This window comes from Mugil cephalus, chromosome 10 (assembly GCF_022458985.1).
Source record: "Mugil cephalus isolate CIBA_MC_2020 chromosome 10, CIBA_Mcephalus_1.1, whole genome shotgun sequence".
Lineage (NCBI taxonomy): Eukaryota > Metazoa > Chordata > Actinopteri > Mugiliformes > Mugilidae > Mugil > Mugil cephalus.
The window spans coordinates 26,112,513-26,129,909 of record NC_061779.1 but is presented as its reverse complement, the minus strand read 5'-3'; the positions used below and the strand labels follow the sequence as shown (position 1 = coordinate 26,129,909).

The window sequence follows — 17,397 nt, the reverse complement described above, 5'->3', positions numbered from 1 at the left end:
GACCCTGGTGACGATAAAGCGGTATGGGAGATGAGACGTAGGTGAGCACTCTGTTGTTTTAGCCTCTTGGGACAATGGCTGGTGTTTCAGGGCTTCAGACAATACTGCCTGTCTTGTTTACTGGGCTTTGTTTACAGTCCGATTGGAGATGTGAGAATAGACCTCACGTGCCTACTGGCAGTACGACAAGGCGCCGTTTCCTTCTCTTTTACTCTGTGTTCATATTAAAAAAAAGTGACCCTCATTATTCTTGCTCTGATCAGATAGGTTTCTAAAGGACTCTTCAACTGTGCATAATATGACCCCTTATATCAGTCTTCTCTTTGTGTGTCACTCTAATAGTCGGCAAAGATGAACTGAGCTCTGACCTGTGCTCCTGTGCTGCTCATTTAAATCTGATCATTAAGACAAGAAGCAGAGACGTTTTTCTGTTGTTTTTTTCAAGGTGCTGAGTTAGGAGTCAAATGTAGTGAGAAGGAGGGGTGGCATTTCACTGGCATTTCAGTTCGCCGCCCCTGATAGGAACACTTTAATAACTTCAGATAACTTGCAGAATGACTCAGATCCGGTTTGTTCATCAAACACGTCCTTGTCCTCAACGCTCTAGGTTTTAGTCCGACAAACTGCAAACATGGCAAAGGACTTTTGGATTCAGTAACAAGGAAGCCCAGTGTTTGTTTATTTAAATGTGAGATTTCAGTACAATTATTCAATGTGACATTTACACACACTTTTTTTGGGATGTTTTTGTAAAAAGACAGTGTGACCCGCAACAAACAGCCAGCAAAATTACACAACGGCATGAAAAATCCAGTGGCAACTGTTGACTTTTCCGATAATTTGAACAAGCACACATTTAATGTGCTTTGAAGCATTGCCTTCAGATAAAGGTCAAACTAAAGACACAAGGAAACGTTTCAGACATTTAAGTGTCTGGCATCATCACCACCAGCTTGCAGGCATTGATTCAACCATGAATTCTGCCCCATTTCAAAGAGTGCTTGAAGATAATGTGCAACACAGCCCTAAAGCAGTTTGTAACTAAAGGATTTGTGCTTGGAAGAGTGATCTGCTAATGGAGTCAGAGGAGCTTCTGAGGTAAAGTGTTGTTAACTTTTGGCACAGAATAATGTTCCATTTATATTTTTGTTGAATAAATTATTTAAAAATGTGTGCGTTGGTCAAACATACGAGCTTCACCTGCATCATGAAGATGATTATTCAGCTAAAAAAAATGAACAGTCAACATTTTCCATGAGATGTATTTGTCACATGACCAGCCGATGCCTCTGCAGTGAGGCTCAGACCTCAGTTTATAGCACCCTGACTGTCTCATCATCTCGTCTCATCTTCCGTACCGCTCAATCCTCACTAGGGTCCAGGGGACTGGATCCTGTCCCAGCTGACATTGGGCGAGAGGCGGGGGACACCCTGGACAGGTCTCCAGCGTATCACAGGGCTACCCTGACTGTATATACATCTAATCTAATTTAATATAATTGTTTAAATATTTTAAAGAGAACTACCTGCAAAGTTGCCAGATATGTGTTTGAATGGTTTTCCTAAGATATCAGTAACTAAAGCACCGTGTAGTAGGGTATGGCACCATGATTCTGTTTTGTCACCCATAGCTGAAAGCTGAGGCTCCGAAAAAATAGTGATCTCGGTCAAATATTGAACAAGTAAAATGTGAATTAAAGCGTGTCGCGCCTCCTGCTCCAGTGACATTAGGTCAGCTAGAGGGTCGGGTAACGGGAGGTGTTAACCACCGTAGCCGTCTTCATTTCATCCAGTGCACTGCAGCATGAACGGTAGGCTCCTTATATTGACCTTTTTATATTGACTTTCAATTGATTTCAGACTTGAAGAAAAAAATGAGACTGGAGGAAATGCTGTAATTACTGTTCTTATACTTCTTTGCATGGCCTTAAATGTTAAATTTGGCACCTGTTGCATGTGGTGGAACTGAATAACACTTTGTATTGAGACATGACAGGGTCTCATCAACAACCTTTAGTGTGTTTATGAGTGTGAGTGTATATATGTCTATGTACAGAATGTGTGTGTGCGTGCTGCACATGTATGTGTAAGTGTGCTTATATGTGGAATGTTTGATGTTATTTGTGTGAAGCACTTTGGGTTGCATATTTTTGTATGGAAATTGCTATATAAATAAATTTGGAGTTGCATTAACAATAATCAATTGTAGTTCATGTGCCCATTAGTCTGTCTTGAACATTATTGTTCAGTTTGATTTTGAAATGTGAAGCATTTCAACATTGGTCTTGTTTTGAAATAATTCATTTTATTAGGTTTTGTTTTGACAATGAGCTAATATCTTCTGACACGCTATAATGGTTTGAAGTGCTGCATTTTGCACAGGCCATCGTGTACCTCAGCCTCTCAATTCTCTTCTGTGCCAAGTAATATTTAAAAAATAAATAAATATGGAATTCAATACAATTATTTAATATTATTTAAAACACCATTAAAAATGCAATGGCACTTGTTGGGAACGTGCCATTTCTTCCTTCATTCATTTGGGGTCTTTATTAAAGATGTTGATGTTAGTAGCACACAGATGTAGTTTGTTGGTAAAATAGTTTTTACCAACAGAAATGCTTTACAGCTATAGATGGGATCATTGCAAATATTACCTTACAAATTCAGATTTTGTTCAATAAAGATGAGGGGTGTAAATACTTTTTCCAAAGAAAAGCTCTAAACTCTGATAGAAATGACTTTTTATGAGTCATTGAAAACTTGCTCTCATAAAATGTTCCACTTCAGTTGTGTTGTGTTGTTCTATAGGAGGAGTGAAGATGTGAGTCGTGTTCAGCACAAAGCCTTGCTAAAACGGGTACAGTGTGAGGTCACATGGGCTGAAGAACATTGCTGCTGAAGACATTAAGTGCTTTTCAGACATTCAGTAGAGTTTGACAGGAAAATTAAAGTTGCTTTATCCCTTTCATGCACGATGTTCACTTGAGTGGACCAAAATAAAAATATTTTTTTATCATAATAAATGGGAGTTTTTTGTCAAAGTTGCACATAGTCCACTAAAGTGGACGTTAAAGCATCATCCTATATTGTGTCACCCAATAATAATTTGTTCTTTTTATACCTAAAGATAAATAAAAACACTGACTGAGGCTCATAATTCGTGCATGAAAGGGTTATAGAAGGGATCTGATCTTGATGAAGGCAACATTTCTGCCAGACTTCAGCCATATTTCTTGGGAATTGTTTTGAAGACATTTGAGAGGAACAGAAGGAGCAAAATACAATGTCCTTCCAATTTTTTTCATGCTGTATTGTTCCAACAACATGTCAGTCTTTAATGTATTACACCAGAGGGCCTTGGCACCACACATTTCACACAAGTCCATAAAACACAATTAAGTATAATACAGTATCAATATTACAATGTTTTACTTTGGCTCAGTGTGTTATTGTTGGCCCTTATGTTTAAAGCTGCTCAGGGAAAAGATATACTGTACTATCTTAGTATTTTAACATTCATCAAGCTTCCTAAAGCTAATCTTCGCAACAGGTATTTCACACAGTGCATTATAGGAGCAGTGGCTATCATAATATTAGTGACTGATTGGGTGCACAATCAAAAAAAACAAAAACAAAAAAAAGTGTGTAGTTAACTTTTAAAGCAGGCAATCTTTCCTTAAGCTGAAAATGTTAATAACGTGGCTGTATTTTTAAGATGATAATGTATTCCAGGTTTGGATATTTCACTTGGATATTTTTGTATCAGATCACATTTCCTCATTATGTTAATGGAAAATGTAAATGCCTTACATTTACTCCAGGACATATTTTCTGGTGCAAATTAGTTGTATATTAAATTAATGTCTACAAGACATGGTTGAGCCTTGAGTATTCATGTGCTGAGTACAAATTCTGTTGGCCCTGCAATTAGTAATTAAACCCACGTAAATGTGTACTACAGCTGCCCTTGTCAGAGCAGTAATTCTAGCCCAGTTAACGTCTCCACAGCCTGGTTGTTCGCAGCTTAAATGTCTCCAATTCTCCAGCTGATGCATGATCTGTGAGTGTCTGAGTGATCCCTACTGACAAGTTCCATTACAACTTCCCAGTCTTTGCTGATCAGCGTTCAACCGGTGTGATAAACAGGCCTGACGTACCTGTCTCCCTCCTGAGTCCTCCTCTATTGTCCTTTGTAATCTCACTCCCATCCAGCTGGGTTTACTGTGGGGCAGGATCACTTGCTGTTTGGCCGTCAAATGCCCCCAGATAATTACAAAGTGACGGAGGATAGAGAGCCCACTTCAAAGGGCTCCTGTTGCGCAGAAAGCCAGTTTTAGAAAACCACCGAGCTGGATGTTAAACTGGTGTTTCAGATCAGACGGAGACTGGCACCACAAAGTTTGACAGGAAGTAAATTCAGAAGGATTCTGAAATATTTGGAAACGCTGAACTAAATGAGTAACCTGACTGTGATAACATGTAATCTTTATCAGTCTTTCTGCGCAAATCGTTGTACTTTAAAATTGAACAGTTCCGCATAATGTTTCCTTTCTTCTATCTAAAGGATGCTAATTTTCTTCTCCTTCCCCCGTCTGTAAATGTGCCAAATCTGCTAAAATCCTGTGCTCATCCACACATAATGAGCCCGTGCTCTCGCCTCAACAGACGCCCCCACAACCCAACAATTAAATCTCCCCGCTCATTGTTATTTAAAGAATGGTCAGTAATTAGCTGTATTGAACTGAGCTCTTAGAGAAATAGTGTGTTTCCTCTGGCAACCAAGCTTTACCTCACTGCTGGAGAAACTAAAATCCTATCGTCTTCCAGCTGTGAATGAGGACCAACAGGTTAGGCACGGCGAGGATGACGGCTGGATGATAACAAAATAGATTTTTCATGTCTTTTAGAGATGATGATGACATTCATGACATTTAAAAGAAAAATATGCTTGACAAGTGTTTTTCATTTTCTGTCAACCCTTCCTGAAAAACAGGATGGACAAAAAATACCTTACAAAAACCTGTCCAGTATCATCAGTAGAAAATGTACAACACATCTCCACTTCCTCACGTTGGTTAGGTAGGTGGAAAAGCACTATATAAGAGCAAGACCATTTACCATTTGCTTCACTGAGTGATTGTCATGAAAACTGTCAATCATCATGACGTCAGATCATTTTTTATAGTGTAAAATAAATAAAACAAAAGTTCTCAGAACAATTGACAGTTGCATGTACATCAACATTGTCCGAACTACCTAAAATGACAGAAGCCATCTTTGGAGAACTTATTATGTGACGTGTATTTTAGTGTTTTAGTTTGACCCATGTACCATCCACTAACATGGAGGAGGTGGCGCTTAATATCTACACTGCATCCAGACACTAGGGGGAGCTCTACTTGCTTTAGCTTGACTTTAGAGGAGCTGAGTAGTGTCCACTCTTTTACAGTCTGTGTTCAGGACAGTTTGACAACACGTATTGTTGTCACACAGCGACAACAAGATGGTTTCAGTCGAGATGGTTTTAGTATATGTATAAACAAATCTTGATAAATACACTGTCAGAGTGCTAGAGAACTATTTCAACTGAGTATCACAATTATACTTCATTCATATTTTCATTATCCAGTATAATTCAGTTTTAAAATGATTGTTATTAGGTGCATACACTACGCTTGATTATAAATGAAGCAATTATCATTGACTGTGTTTGTTTTTAAAAACTGAACAAAACAGTTTGACTTACCGTGATTTCCACCTCCACCTTCCTATTATTTGAACAGAACACAAGGGTTTTATCAGAAGAAAAAAATCCAGATGGTTCGGCATTAAAACATGAACCCTGGCTTTGCTGCAAACAGTGCAACCTCTTTCAAATGTGTCCTCTGGCCCGTCAAACAGAATGCAGTCCTGATAGATGACTTAGTAGCGTGAACCCTAGATTATTTTATTAGATTACATTACATTACATTATTTTTATTACACAGTAAAGGTACATACACAATGAAATGCAGCCAGATATAGAGCGCACACTATCTTTACAGACAGAAAAGAAAAGAAACGGATCAATAATACTAGAATGCAATGAAAGTAAGAGGTAAAGTAAGAGGCAGAACAAGAACAAGAATATGTTTAATAGAAGATGGTCACACGTTGTGAACCTTGCAGCAGTGTTTTAGTGCTCTAGGGACAATGGGAACAGATGATTTTGTTCATTTTGAACTGAATGTTTTCTGTGAAATGTCATCCAAAGCGAATCCACCTCCTCCACAGAAATCAGCATCCTCATATTGTCATTGTGAGCATGCTAGGATGTAGACATTATAATTTCCCTTTTAAGCAATTTCTCTTGGGGATCATTAAGCCTTTGTAAGTCTATGTCTAAGTCTATAACCAATTTACACAGCACCATTAGAAATCACACAGAAGTCAGACAGAAGCCACAGTCCTGTCCTTCCTTACAGCCTTAACAGTATTTTATTTCTCACAGGTGAGTGTACTAGACAAACTCATGGAACAACCCAGGGACACACATCTGTACTTTATCTAGTCTTGGTGTGTGTGTTACATGTTTTGTGGTGATCCGTACATGTGTGCGATGAATGATAAGTTTGTGTGTGTTTGGTTGATGTGTGTATTCTGGGAACACTTTCGGTTACTCGACTTTGTTCTTGACCATAGAATCATTAGGACTGATGTTTCCTGCTATGATCAGATTGTTTGTACGAGGTCACTCCCCCCCCAATACTCCCCACACACACGGTGTACCCGGGGTGCAAGGTCATCCTAGCTTTATTGTATCCATGTATGCGTACACAAGCATATGGATTTTCTCCAACATTGTCATGTTCAGAAGATCAACAAAGAAAAGGCAACATGTTACCATTGAAGCAGAGTAGCAAACTGTATCAACAGTGTGAAGGTTTCCTCAGCAGGAAGAATGGATTTCAGAACTAAGAATAAAGGAAAGGAGTGTGCAAACAGCCAACTGCTGCTGGCTTCACATGGTCATAAATTAAAATTGCTGGGTGGATGCTCACACTGGAGCCAGTGAGTGGCAGTGATGAAGATAAATGTTGTAAACATTCCTGACTCATGTCAAGGTGAACTTGTAGAACAACCAACAGCTCATTTAGGCTGCAACAGGACCATGTTCAAGCTCTATGAGGAGCATGAAAAACAAGTGAAAGAATGTTTTGATGATGTTTTCACCGCAACGTCTTTTCATATGCTAATGTGTTCTGAACACTTCTAATTAGACATGCTGAAGGTTGGTGCATCTATCTGACAACGAAACAAAAAATGAGAGACACTCTTTGTCCTGCTGTGTCAGGCGACGACAGGACACACGCAAGTACACACCTACACACACAGGGAAGCTTATTGTTCCACAAAGAACTTCAGATTTGGGGCAAACATTTATTCAAGCTAGAAAGTTCCTATGGCTTCTTGTGGTCATTTTGATTCAGGTGATTGTGTTGGTCAGGCATTCACTTCCTCAATACATAAATGGCCAAAAATGTGTTTCATCCACTATTGTGCATCCAAGCTCTTGACATATTTTATTTACATCTACCTGTCTTTGAGTATTATCTTTGGGTAGTCTTTCTAACACTAGATTTTCCACTTGATAACTACCTGCAATTATGCTGTTATTTGGCCGTCATTATATATTCTACTGCGTATGTTTGGAGATTGGCCATGTACCCTTCACATATTCTTGTATTTCAAAGGTGCATGCAGCACACAAAAGCTAATCCACCTCCTCCACAGAAATCGGCATCCTGGTATTGTCATTATGAGCATGTTAGGATGTAGACATTAGCAGTACCATAGCAGTTTGCTAATGTACTGTAAAACTCTCTGTTTGTCTTGTTTTTGGTTACATCTTATTGTCACTACATAGGCACTGAATATCTCTGTATAAAAATATATTAATAAGGTGTGATTAGAGTGAAGAGTCAGTCAACTTAGCAAATTGACAACTGAACCATGAAGTCTTTTTGACTTCACTAGTAAGTGGGTCAGTATGTTTGAGACTTGCATGTTAAAGTGGGACAACCCAAATAAATGTGTAAAAATATACTTACATTGCTGAAAGGGTTGCTAGAACGTCTTCCTGCTGTCATCTACTGACCGAGAAAAGTCGGTTCTGTTGGTTATTCTCTGTCAACTGATAGCACAATAAGAATACTGTCTAAAATGAACTATATCAATTGTTCTGTTCGGTTCACTTCAGTTTTATTTATATAGCATCAATAACGATACAAATTGTCTCAAGATACTTTACAAAAAACAGCCTGAAATCTTCAAGTCTAAAGGCGACAGTGGCAAGGAAAAATTCCCTTTAAATCCACCTGCTCATGAAAAAAAGTTTGCAGAATTTTAATTACTGTAACTCACAGATAGACAAAATTCAAAGTGTGGCTAAACACTGGGAAGTTGCACTTTCTGGGGGGAAAAAAAACTGCCATTATGGTAATGATGACGCATCGCTACTGTTGGCTGCAGGTTGGGGAGTGACGCAAGACCCAGGAAGAGAGAGCTGTTTGGAGGACTTTGTTGGTAAAAAAGAAGTTAGTTGTACCCTTGAGATGTCGCGAAGTTCTTCCAGACAACAGCACAACTTCCCAGTGTTCAGCCACACTTTGAATTTTGTCAATAAATCAAACCACTGAGTTACGGTAATTCAAATACCGCAAGCTTTAACGTATCACCAGCAATATGTTAAGGCTTTAAAGGGTTAATCAGAGAAACCTTGAGCAGAACCCAGCTCATGTGGAGGAATCCATCTGACTAAGGCCAGGTACAGACTGTTTAATGCTGAAGTCAGATGATCTGACAGAGGGAAAAATGAATTCACTAGGCGGAGGAGGTTCTTTGTCAAGTGATTCCTGCAGGTTCTGTAAGATTTTAATTTTTTTAGATCTAAGGCTTGAAATTCAACAAATGGGGAGACATATTTGCAGTAAATAGATAAATAGTGAATTAATCTGCTACTAAAGCAGGTCTATGTTAAATCCCTGTGCGCAGGTAGGGTTCTGGCCCAGTTTTCTGTGGGTGAAATTTTAGATGCAGATTGAATGTAGAATTTTTTGTTAATATGTACTGAATTCAATTTGTCAGTTTCAGGTGACAATTTTCTTATTATTGCAAGGCTGTTATCTGATGAAGTAAAAATGGAAGTATGGCTTTTTAAAATCGCAAAGGTTATACACACAGGAAGAAACTACCGGCAACAAGAGATCATGGAATTTTAATGAAATTCTGCAAGTAGTAGACGACAAAAACCTTTGGTCACCAAGATGAGCCAGTCTTAAGAAAAAACATCTTACCATGACTTTGGTTCCTACCTCCAACTTGTACCATCATGCTGAGAGCTGGCTATGTTTTCCTTTTCAAACAGACAGTGGTGATGGCAAAAAAAAAAAAAAAAAAAAAAGAGCCAGCTCAGTCTATTAAAATGTTCTGCTTCTTTCACTTGGAAACATTTGGGTTGAGAAATACAAGAATTACCTAGAGAATCAGAACCGTAGTGGGATGTCCACTAGTGACCACTGTCATCTCCTTCATGTCAAATTGCTTTACACTCAGTGAATTGAATGAGAAGGTGTGTTCATACTTTCGACTGGTAGTATATACAGTATGTGAACAGGCCTTTACTTAAGTAAAGGAGGCAGATAGGAGTTTCAAATTCCCACATACTTTGGGGTTAACTTTACTGAACAGGGCTGAAAACAAGAATTAATCAGTGCATGTGAAACTAGACAATAAGAATCAAATTACTGAACACTTAATGTATGAGCATGGCTTCATATGCACATTTCAAGTCTTGTACCTTTTGGGGTTGGTTCATTTTTCCACACAGATTTTAGCTAATGCCCTCAGAGAATTGAATGACTGCCTTGTTAAATTCACTCAGACTGAAGATACAAAAACACTGACAGGCTGCAAAACTGCTGTTAATGCGTGAAATACACACAGTCTGCTCAAACACCACTCCTCTACCTCCCACACCCACACACAGAACATACTTGAAATATGTGCCTGTATATCCATAATGCAGCAGCTCCTCGGCACACTTCAGTGAGCTGATACATGAGTGAACATGAGTGGGGAAAATGTTTCTTAACTGAAGGACCGTCCTTAAAGCTGAGGACATTACATAATCCCCACAGGGCAGAGACTGTATGAACACTTGGTGTCTTCAGCAGGACGCTAAGAGAATCTAAATGGAGGACTCCTTGGTGTCAGGCCTCAGTGTGTTTGCTGGGTGGGCGAAATAGACGCAGACGGTCTGGTTGAGATGTTTGTTGACTCATTTGTTTGTTCTCTATATTGGCTCCAGCTTGTCACTGCTGACAACAGGTGAGGGCCGGTGGTCCAAAAAGCCACCCGGCTGCATCAGGACCAGCTGCTATGACACCAAGCCAGAGTAGCAGGGTCCTGAGACAGGACAGAACTCACAGAGTCGGATAGATTTCTGGCTGTCGCCAACTTCCTGTTCCTGAGATAAATATTGCAGCAGTGAGCAGTATATGAGTGTAGACAGCTCAGAGTTATTTTTAGCAAACAATAGCAGTGCATTACTTCCAACATTCATTTCGGACTTTATGGATCGAGGAAAGAAGATGAAAAAAAGCAATTTAATCAGATGGAGAGTAGCAGTCAAAGCAAACTGTAAATCTGGATAATACTGCTCTATGCATGGGCATATAGCGTCATGTGTGGAAAATGGTTGAATCCATAATTATATTATATCTTCGCTTCTAAAGTCTAGATCCTAAAGTTTCCAAAGAAGTCATTTCTATCTGGCTGGGCTTCGATAGTATTTCATTTAAACAAGCCGCGAACATTGAGCTTTGCATAATATTCCAGTCAGTGACATAATGTGTTTATTCTTAAGACTATGATTAATATTCAGAGCAGTGGAGGCTCCCTCTAGTACAAGTCTACACAAGAGATGTCAGATTATTGCTAAATATTCTTTTTAAACATTATTTCATTATATGAAATAATACACATTATCTTCTTCCAACAGGCTTTAATATTTCCAAAGTGCTCTGATTGACTAAACAGAACCATAGAAAGGTTTATCCCGCTTCAGGATGAGTGAATGGATATTCAGGGAAATTGATAAAATATATATATTAATAAAATTGATACATATTACAGCTACATTACATTTTTTCTACCCAGTACACTGTAGTGATGTTTCTTGACAGTATTGTGCAAATTTTTCCTCAAATATTCGTTAACTGATTTTTATTTCATGAATTTAAAAAGGATAAACGTGATTATGGCCTATGAAAACCTTTGAGTGGTTAACACAGTCTACACTTTATTGACTGCCCTTTAAGTGGTATCACAGCCTTTCATTTATGATTTTTCAGACACTCTTCTTTGCAGATTACTTTCAGTCCTGGAGAACTGTTCACACAGCATGTCTACCACTTTAAACATCTGATTCTTAAAGTGGTGTGTTCTCAATTTCAAGATCTCTTTCACTGCCTTGACATTTGCATTTGCAATTTTTCTGAAATCTGGCCTGTTGTATTAATTTTGCTTCTGTTTGTGTAGATATGTATGGAACATTCAACTTACATTGTGCGACTTATATATTTTAACTGAAGGCTTTCAGTTGAAGTTGCTGGCTATCCTTTAAGTGGAGGTGCAGTTTTCTCTTGATGCCATTACAGCAGCAGACACCGTGGTAGATCTGTGTTGTCAGAAACACTTCCTGACATCTGAACTCCCTTGGCTCACCGTCGCTTCAGTCGCTTCAGAAGAAAGGAAAAAAACAAACAGGGTTTTCTTCTCTTCTGATGCTGACGGAGGATCAGTTCATGTTTGAGCTTCCTTCTAATCACACACTGAACTTCAGTTCACCTTGTTTCCTCCTCTAAGCTTTTGAAGACTGAGCAGAGATATGTGACCTGTGTGTGTGAGTTTGCTCTGTTGTCCTCACATGAATGGATTTAGATCATTCCTCTGTGGATCTGATTACCTTTAAAGAGCGTCATCCTTCCCTCTTATTAAAATTCACATATGATCTGAGCTACTGTTGCATTTAGAAAGATCGCGGATTGGTCAGGTGGCACATGTTGAAACAGTACAGTGTCAGTAAAGTTGGCACAAATTATGCCACTCATACTTGTTTTTATATGACAGGGTATTTCCATAATGTCACCCACTGCTGTAGACAGCACTGTAGCATTCCTTCAAAAATTACAGCCATAAATTGGTCTTCATTATCTGAAGCTTTTCTGCAAAGGCATGTTTTGCTAAATATAAAATTATAATTAATATTATTTAGGGGCAAGGAACACAACTTATTCAACTAACATAAAATAAGGTAAGTCAAGCTTGAGGTTCAATGCAAGCCAACACACAACATCGCATTCTTAGGACTTGTCAGGTTCCTGAACTCTTGCTTGTGTGCAGAGTGTGAATGGTTGTATGTCTCTGTGTTAGCTCTGTGATAGGCTGGTGACCTGTCCAGGGTGTAACCCGCCTCTCACCCAGTGACAGCTGGGATAGGCTCCAGCAACTCCCATGACCCTAGTGAGGATAAGTGGTAGTAGGAGATGAGATGAGATGAGAACATGCACATGTATATACATCTAAAAAAGGCATGTGGTGTATAATTTGCAAAATGTCAAATGAAAATAGGTTAAGGCTCACCTTTGCCTCAAGACCTACAAGTTGGCTTATTCTGTTATGTTTATGTAGTAAACTGCTTTGGAATGAAAGAACAGAGAATATTCAGTATAAACATTTAATTAAAAACAGGAAACTGTGTTCCTACCAGGCTGTTGAGTTTGTTATTTCCAGCGGGGTCCTGTCAGCGTGGCAGTGACTATTTCTGCTGTGAATTCAGTTTGAACATTGCTAGATGGAAACATTAAAAGAAACAGAGCAGCACCGACAGGAGTCATGTAGCATTTTTCCTCTCGGGTGAAGCTGTTTATTGTCCAGGAAACAGACAGATGACAGTGAACAGAGCTTTACTTTAAATAGGAAATCAGAGCGCAGACTGAAAGATGATGGACGTTAGCTGTCACTACTGATGGATTTCGTCTTTTATCGTTCAGTCGAGCAGAAAGCTTAAGGCTCTTGCACGATGACGAGCATCAATCATTTCCACAGAAAACAGCCTGAGATGGCAGAACAGGGTGAGTGCACCCTCTGATGTCAGAGATGTGTAGAGATGTCCACGTACACGTGAAACCCAGGTCTGATCCGATTTTTTCCACAAACCATAGCACAGATCAGGTGCTACCAGGATACTATCTAACAAACAAATGGTTTGTTAGATAGTATAGTACATTACAGACAGAATGATCAGAATGCTGACTGAAACTGTAACTTGATTTCTTGTTTTTGTTTTTTCAAAATAAGAGTTTTCTTGGACAAGAGCAGAATTGTTTCACAGGCCAACCTGACCCTGGTCTGTAGCTTCGGCACCAAGCGTAATATTATAGTTTTAGGGGCAATTCACACAATTCGTTTAACTACCATAAAGTAATCCAGCCTCCCGCAACACATTTTCAGGTTTCTGAACTCTACATTATAGTATGATTTTCAAGTTGATGTTGAAGATCAAGATCCTGCTGAACAGTGGTACTTCACTCCTTCATCCCAAGCATGGTCAATGAAAAAATGTATGCAGCAGAACGTGCATACAAAAATAAATAAAAATCTAAAAGTAAATTGTGACAGAAAAAGGATTTGGAGCAATTTCAAGACTGTCATCCCAAATGGCCGGCTGTGGCTCAGCAGCGGTTCGATCCCTGGAATGTGCCACATCCTGAAACAAGCACATTCCAAGTGAGCAAGACACTGAACCCCCAGTTGCTCACAGTTGTGTGAATGTGTGTGTGTTTGTGTGAGCGAATGAGTGGGTGTGCCTGTGACTGTAAAAGTGCTTTGAGTACCAATAGGTAGAAAAGTGCTTTATAAAAGAAAGACCATTTACCAAATAAAAGACTCAAGGGCATTTGTGCTAAGTTCTTATCGTGGACCGTGGTTATGTCTCTCTAGCTGTGTTTCCATTGCAGTTTTTCACAAAATAAAAGCGACATTTCTGAAATTCCGTACAATTGCTCTTTGTACGTGTTTCCATTGAAACGTGTTTTGCAAATGAGCTGTAACTCTCGTAAAGTCTCGTCTCGCAATATCCCATAATTCTCTTAAATTGTCGTCACGGGAGAATGACTTCAAATGACCTGATCAGATGAACCCCTGTGTCATCTCCGTTTTGTGATATTTGAGAGGATTTGCGAAATGTAGCATTTCCATTACTATTTTTTTATTGCAATATTTAGGTTTTGTGCATTAGTAGGGGTGATGGCAACACAGCAATCATCACAGCACCTTGTAGTGGATGTAATTATTATGACAGGAGAATGGGTTGAAGTGAGGGGATGTTCTTACAGAGCCCCAAAGCCTGAGTAAGGAGGAGGACAGCGTGGCTTCGTTTACAAAACATTACTTAGTTTCCTTCTTTTACAATACAGTGTTGTGTTTTTAAAACATGTCTTTTCCATAGCGTTAAACCCATGACATTAGTGTAGCCATGAGATTCTCTAATGAACCCTAACCCTCATCTAACCACTGATCAGAGGGAGCAGACAAACTAACACTGTTGGGGTTGGATGACCTGTTGACACTGAACGAGGTGAAAAGACAGAAATTGAAGTAAGTAAAGTTTGCAAGTTAAAAGGTTTGACTTTGAAGGCAAATTCAGCTTGACGAATTTCATGCATATGGAAATGATGAGAAAGAAAATCCTAGTATTAACACAATTATTTCCTAAGTGTCTGTGGTTGTCAACTGCTGCGATGTAACATTTTATTTATTTATTTGTTTTTGAGAAATCATCCAACAAAAGGCCCTTAGTGCTATGATTTTTTTAAACTATTGATTGCACCATTGAGAGAATGGAGAGGTGAGTGTGCTCAGAGCTGAGCAGCAGGTTTTCCAAATAGCTGCTAATGAAAATTGCTGTCCTCCAATCATAGCAGGGACTCCTCAGGAAACTGCCAGCAGGCCAAGTTAGATTTTTTTCAGCAAGTCACTGCAATTATTTAATGACACATTTAGAAGTGTGTGTGAATACAGAATGCCTCGTATTTCACAAACCGCATGGCTGCTATTATTATCATTATTATTTTTATTATTATTATCACCATTTCTACAATTTAATATTAATTTTCTACAGCTCGAGTCATTGCAGCTTTGTCCAGTAGAGATAATTATGGCACATGCAGCACAGAGTAGCTTTGTCTGGATAAATTGTAAAAAGATTTTATACGTTCATTCTACATTCTGTTGCTACATATAGTATATTTTATATTAAATCGAGTAAAACATAAAAACGACAAAAGGAAGAAGCAGCATGTGTTGATAATAGGAGCTAATGTGCTTTAATGGAGCCGCAGCTGACTGCGCATCAATAACTGATGCTGCTGTTTGTTCAGCCCACAATGCATCATTAATGCTAATGGTGGCTCCCCATTATATTCCCATACAGCTAGTTATGTGCGTCACCTCTGCGAAGCACCATTAAGTGTAGTCTGCCAGAAGAAGCCGGCTTTTGGATTCAGAGCAAGAGGCAGATCCTCACATGGCTTTTGACTGAAAATACATGCATTCTGCCACAAACCGGTTTTGTCACCTCAACTGTTACAGCCATTGTTGATACAATCAGGATGAAACTGTTTTGTGATTTAACACAAAAAAATATATGTTAATATACTACACTGCTTCCAGACTATACCTTAACTACAAGAACTTATCGTTAGTCTAATAGCTTAATTGCTTAAGTCATTTTTTGACTTGGCTTGCTAAAAATTGTGTTTTTTTCTTGTTTTCTGAAAATGTTTTGATATGACTTAGACAATTATGCAAACGATATCTTATAATCAGGAGAAAAAAGTATCTTACTTATGAGACATTATAAATATACTAAAGGGCAACTGAAACATTTCAGCACACACTTAAAGGCCGTGACACACCTGCTGGTTTCTGGCCGTCGGTGAGTGTCTGTTGCCCTAGTTTTTCCAGTGGTGGACTGAGTCGGTGAGAAGGATCACTGTGATGGGCTGTTCAGATTAGAGAGCCAGCACAGAAGAGGAAAAACCCAGTAGTTCAAAGGGCACCATCTCCAAGGGATAGCTTTGAGCGCTTCGTAGTTTCTAGCATCCCAGATAATAGTAGCTTTTCTGATTGCCTCTTTTTCTTTGCTTGAATGTAGAGCTGATGTTTGGCTGCAGCTTTTGCAGTGCGTTCAAAAGCAACACCCAGACACAGGCTACAAGAGGTGCATGCCCTCGGCTTTTGTCACTGCTAGTTCTTTGGTGCCGGTTCTGTGTGTGCCTGACGTTCTTGAAAAACAAAGTTCAGTGTATGACATAGTTATCAATGCACTCAGTGACACACGGCAAAATGAACTAACAACAGATATTTCATCACTCTTGAATATAAACAATGAAGCTAAAAAAAATAGCCTAAGTCTTACATTGCAGTCCTCACCGTAACGAACTAGTTCCATGGCAACAACAAGACTATAAATCTTCAATAAAACATCTTCCAAAAGGCTCAGTCATGACAGTCAATGGCTGTCACACTGTTTCACTTTATACCTTTATCATGATCTTATTGTTGCACAAGCTTTTTCTCTTCATAAAGTGCTTTTTTTTGTTATGTATTTTGCTGTATCGAACACAATGACTGTGTGTCTGTCGATATTGTGTTTTCTTATGCTCAGTGCCAGCACACAAAATATCTCAGTATTACACGATTGAAGTGTTTGAGAGGACACTATTTCACAGAGTTTCTGAATAGCTTTGGATAGAATTTTAATATTTTCCGTGACGGTCAGTTGTCTCATGTCAATTGGAAAGTGTGAATCTCCCAAAGTAACTGCAGCCATCAGATGAACAGCGGGAAATGTTTGAAGTAGCTTAAATGTAAACCTCAATTCACCCTCAGCCTCTCAGACATGTTCTTTGAGGCGAGTTGCGGAAGAAATAAACTTGAGCTTCTTTCTGATGTGTTAAAGCTGCAGTCCTCTGATAGCGTCAGCTCTCAGACAGGTTTGCATTTACAGTACAGGTCCTTTAATTTGCCGCCTGTCACTGGGCGAGTCAGGCTGAGTGACATTAGTATTGCTGTCAGGCCCCCGGCCGTCCGTCTACCTCCCTTCTCCTTCTCCTCTGTGAATCCTGATTAGGTGTCCGGCAGTGCTTGGCCCAACATGCCCAGCCTTTGACTTAAGTGAAATCAATCAGCCCTTCAATCCTTCTCTAAAGGACCATTATCCAGCCCGCAGGGCCTGTCGGTCTGCCTGCTGCAGGATCTATGACCAGATCCGCCTCCCCAATCCAGAGC

The 17,397-nt window shown here is 39.3% G+C and overlaps 1 protein-coding gene across 1 annotated transcript in view; it reads left to right on the top strand.

Annotated features, from left to right (window-relative positions):
• Positions 1-17,397, top strand: part of LOC125015513 (metabotropic glutamate receptor 8-like) — a 113,612-nt gene that overhangs the window by 24,367 nt on the left and 71,848 nt on the right. The gene's annotated exons all lie outside the window — the stretch shown is intronic.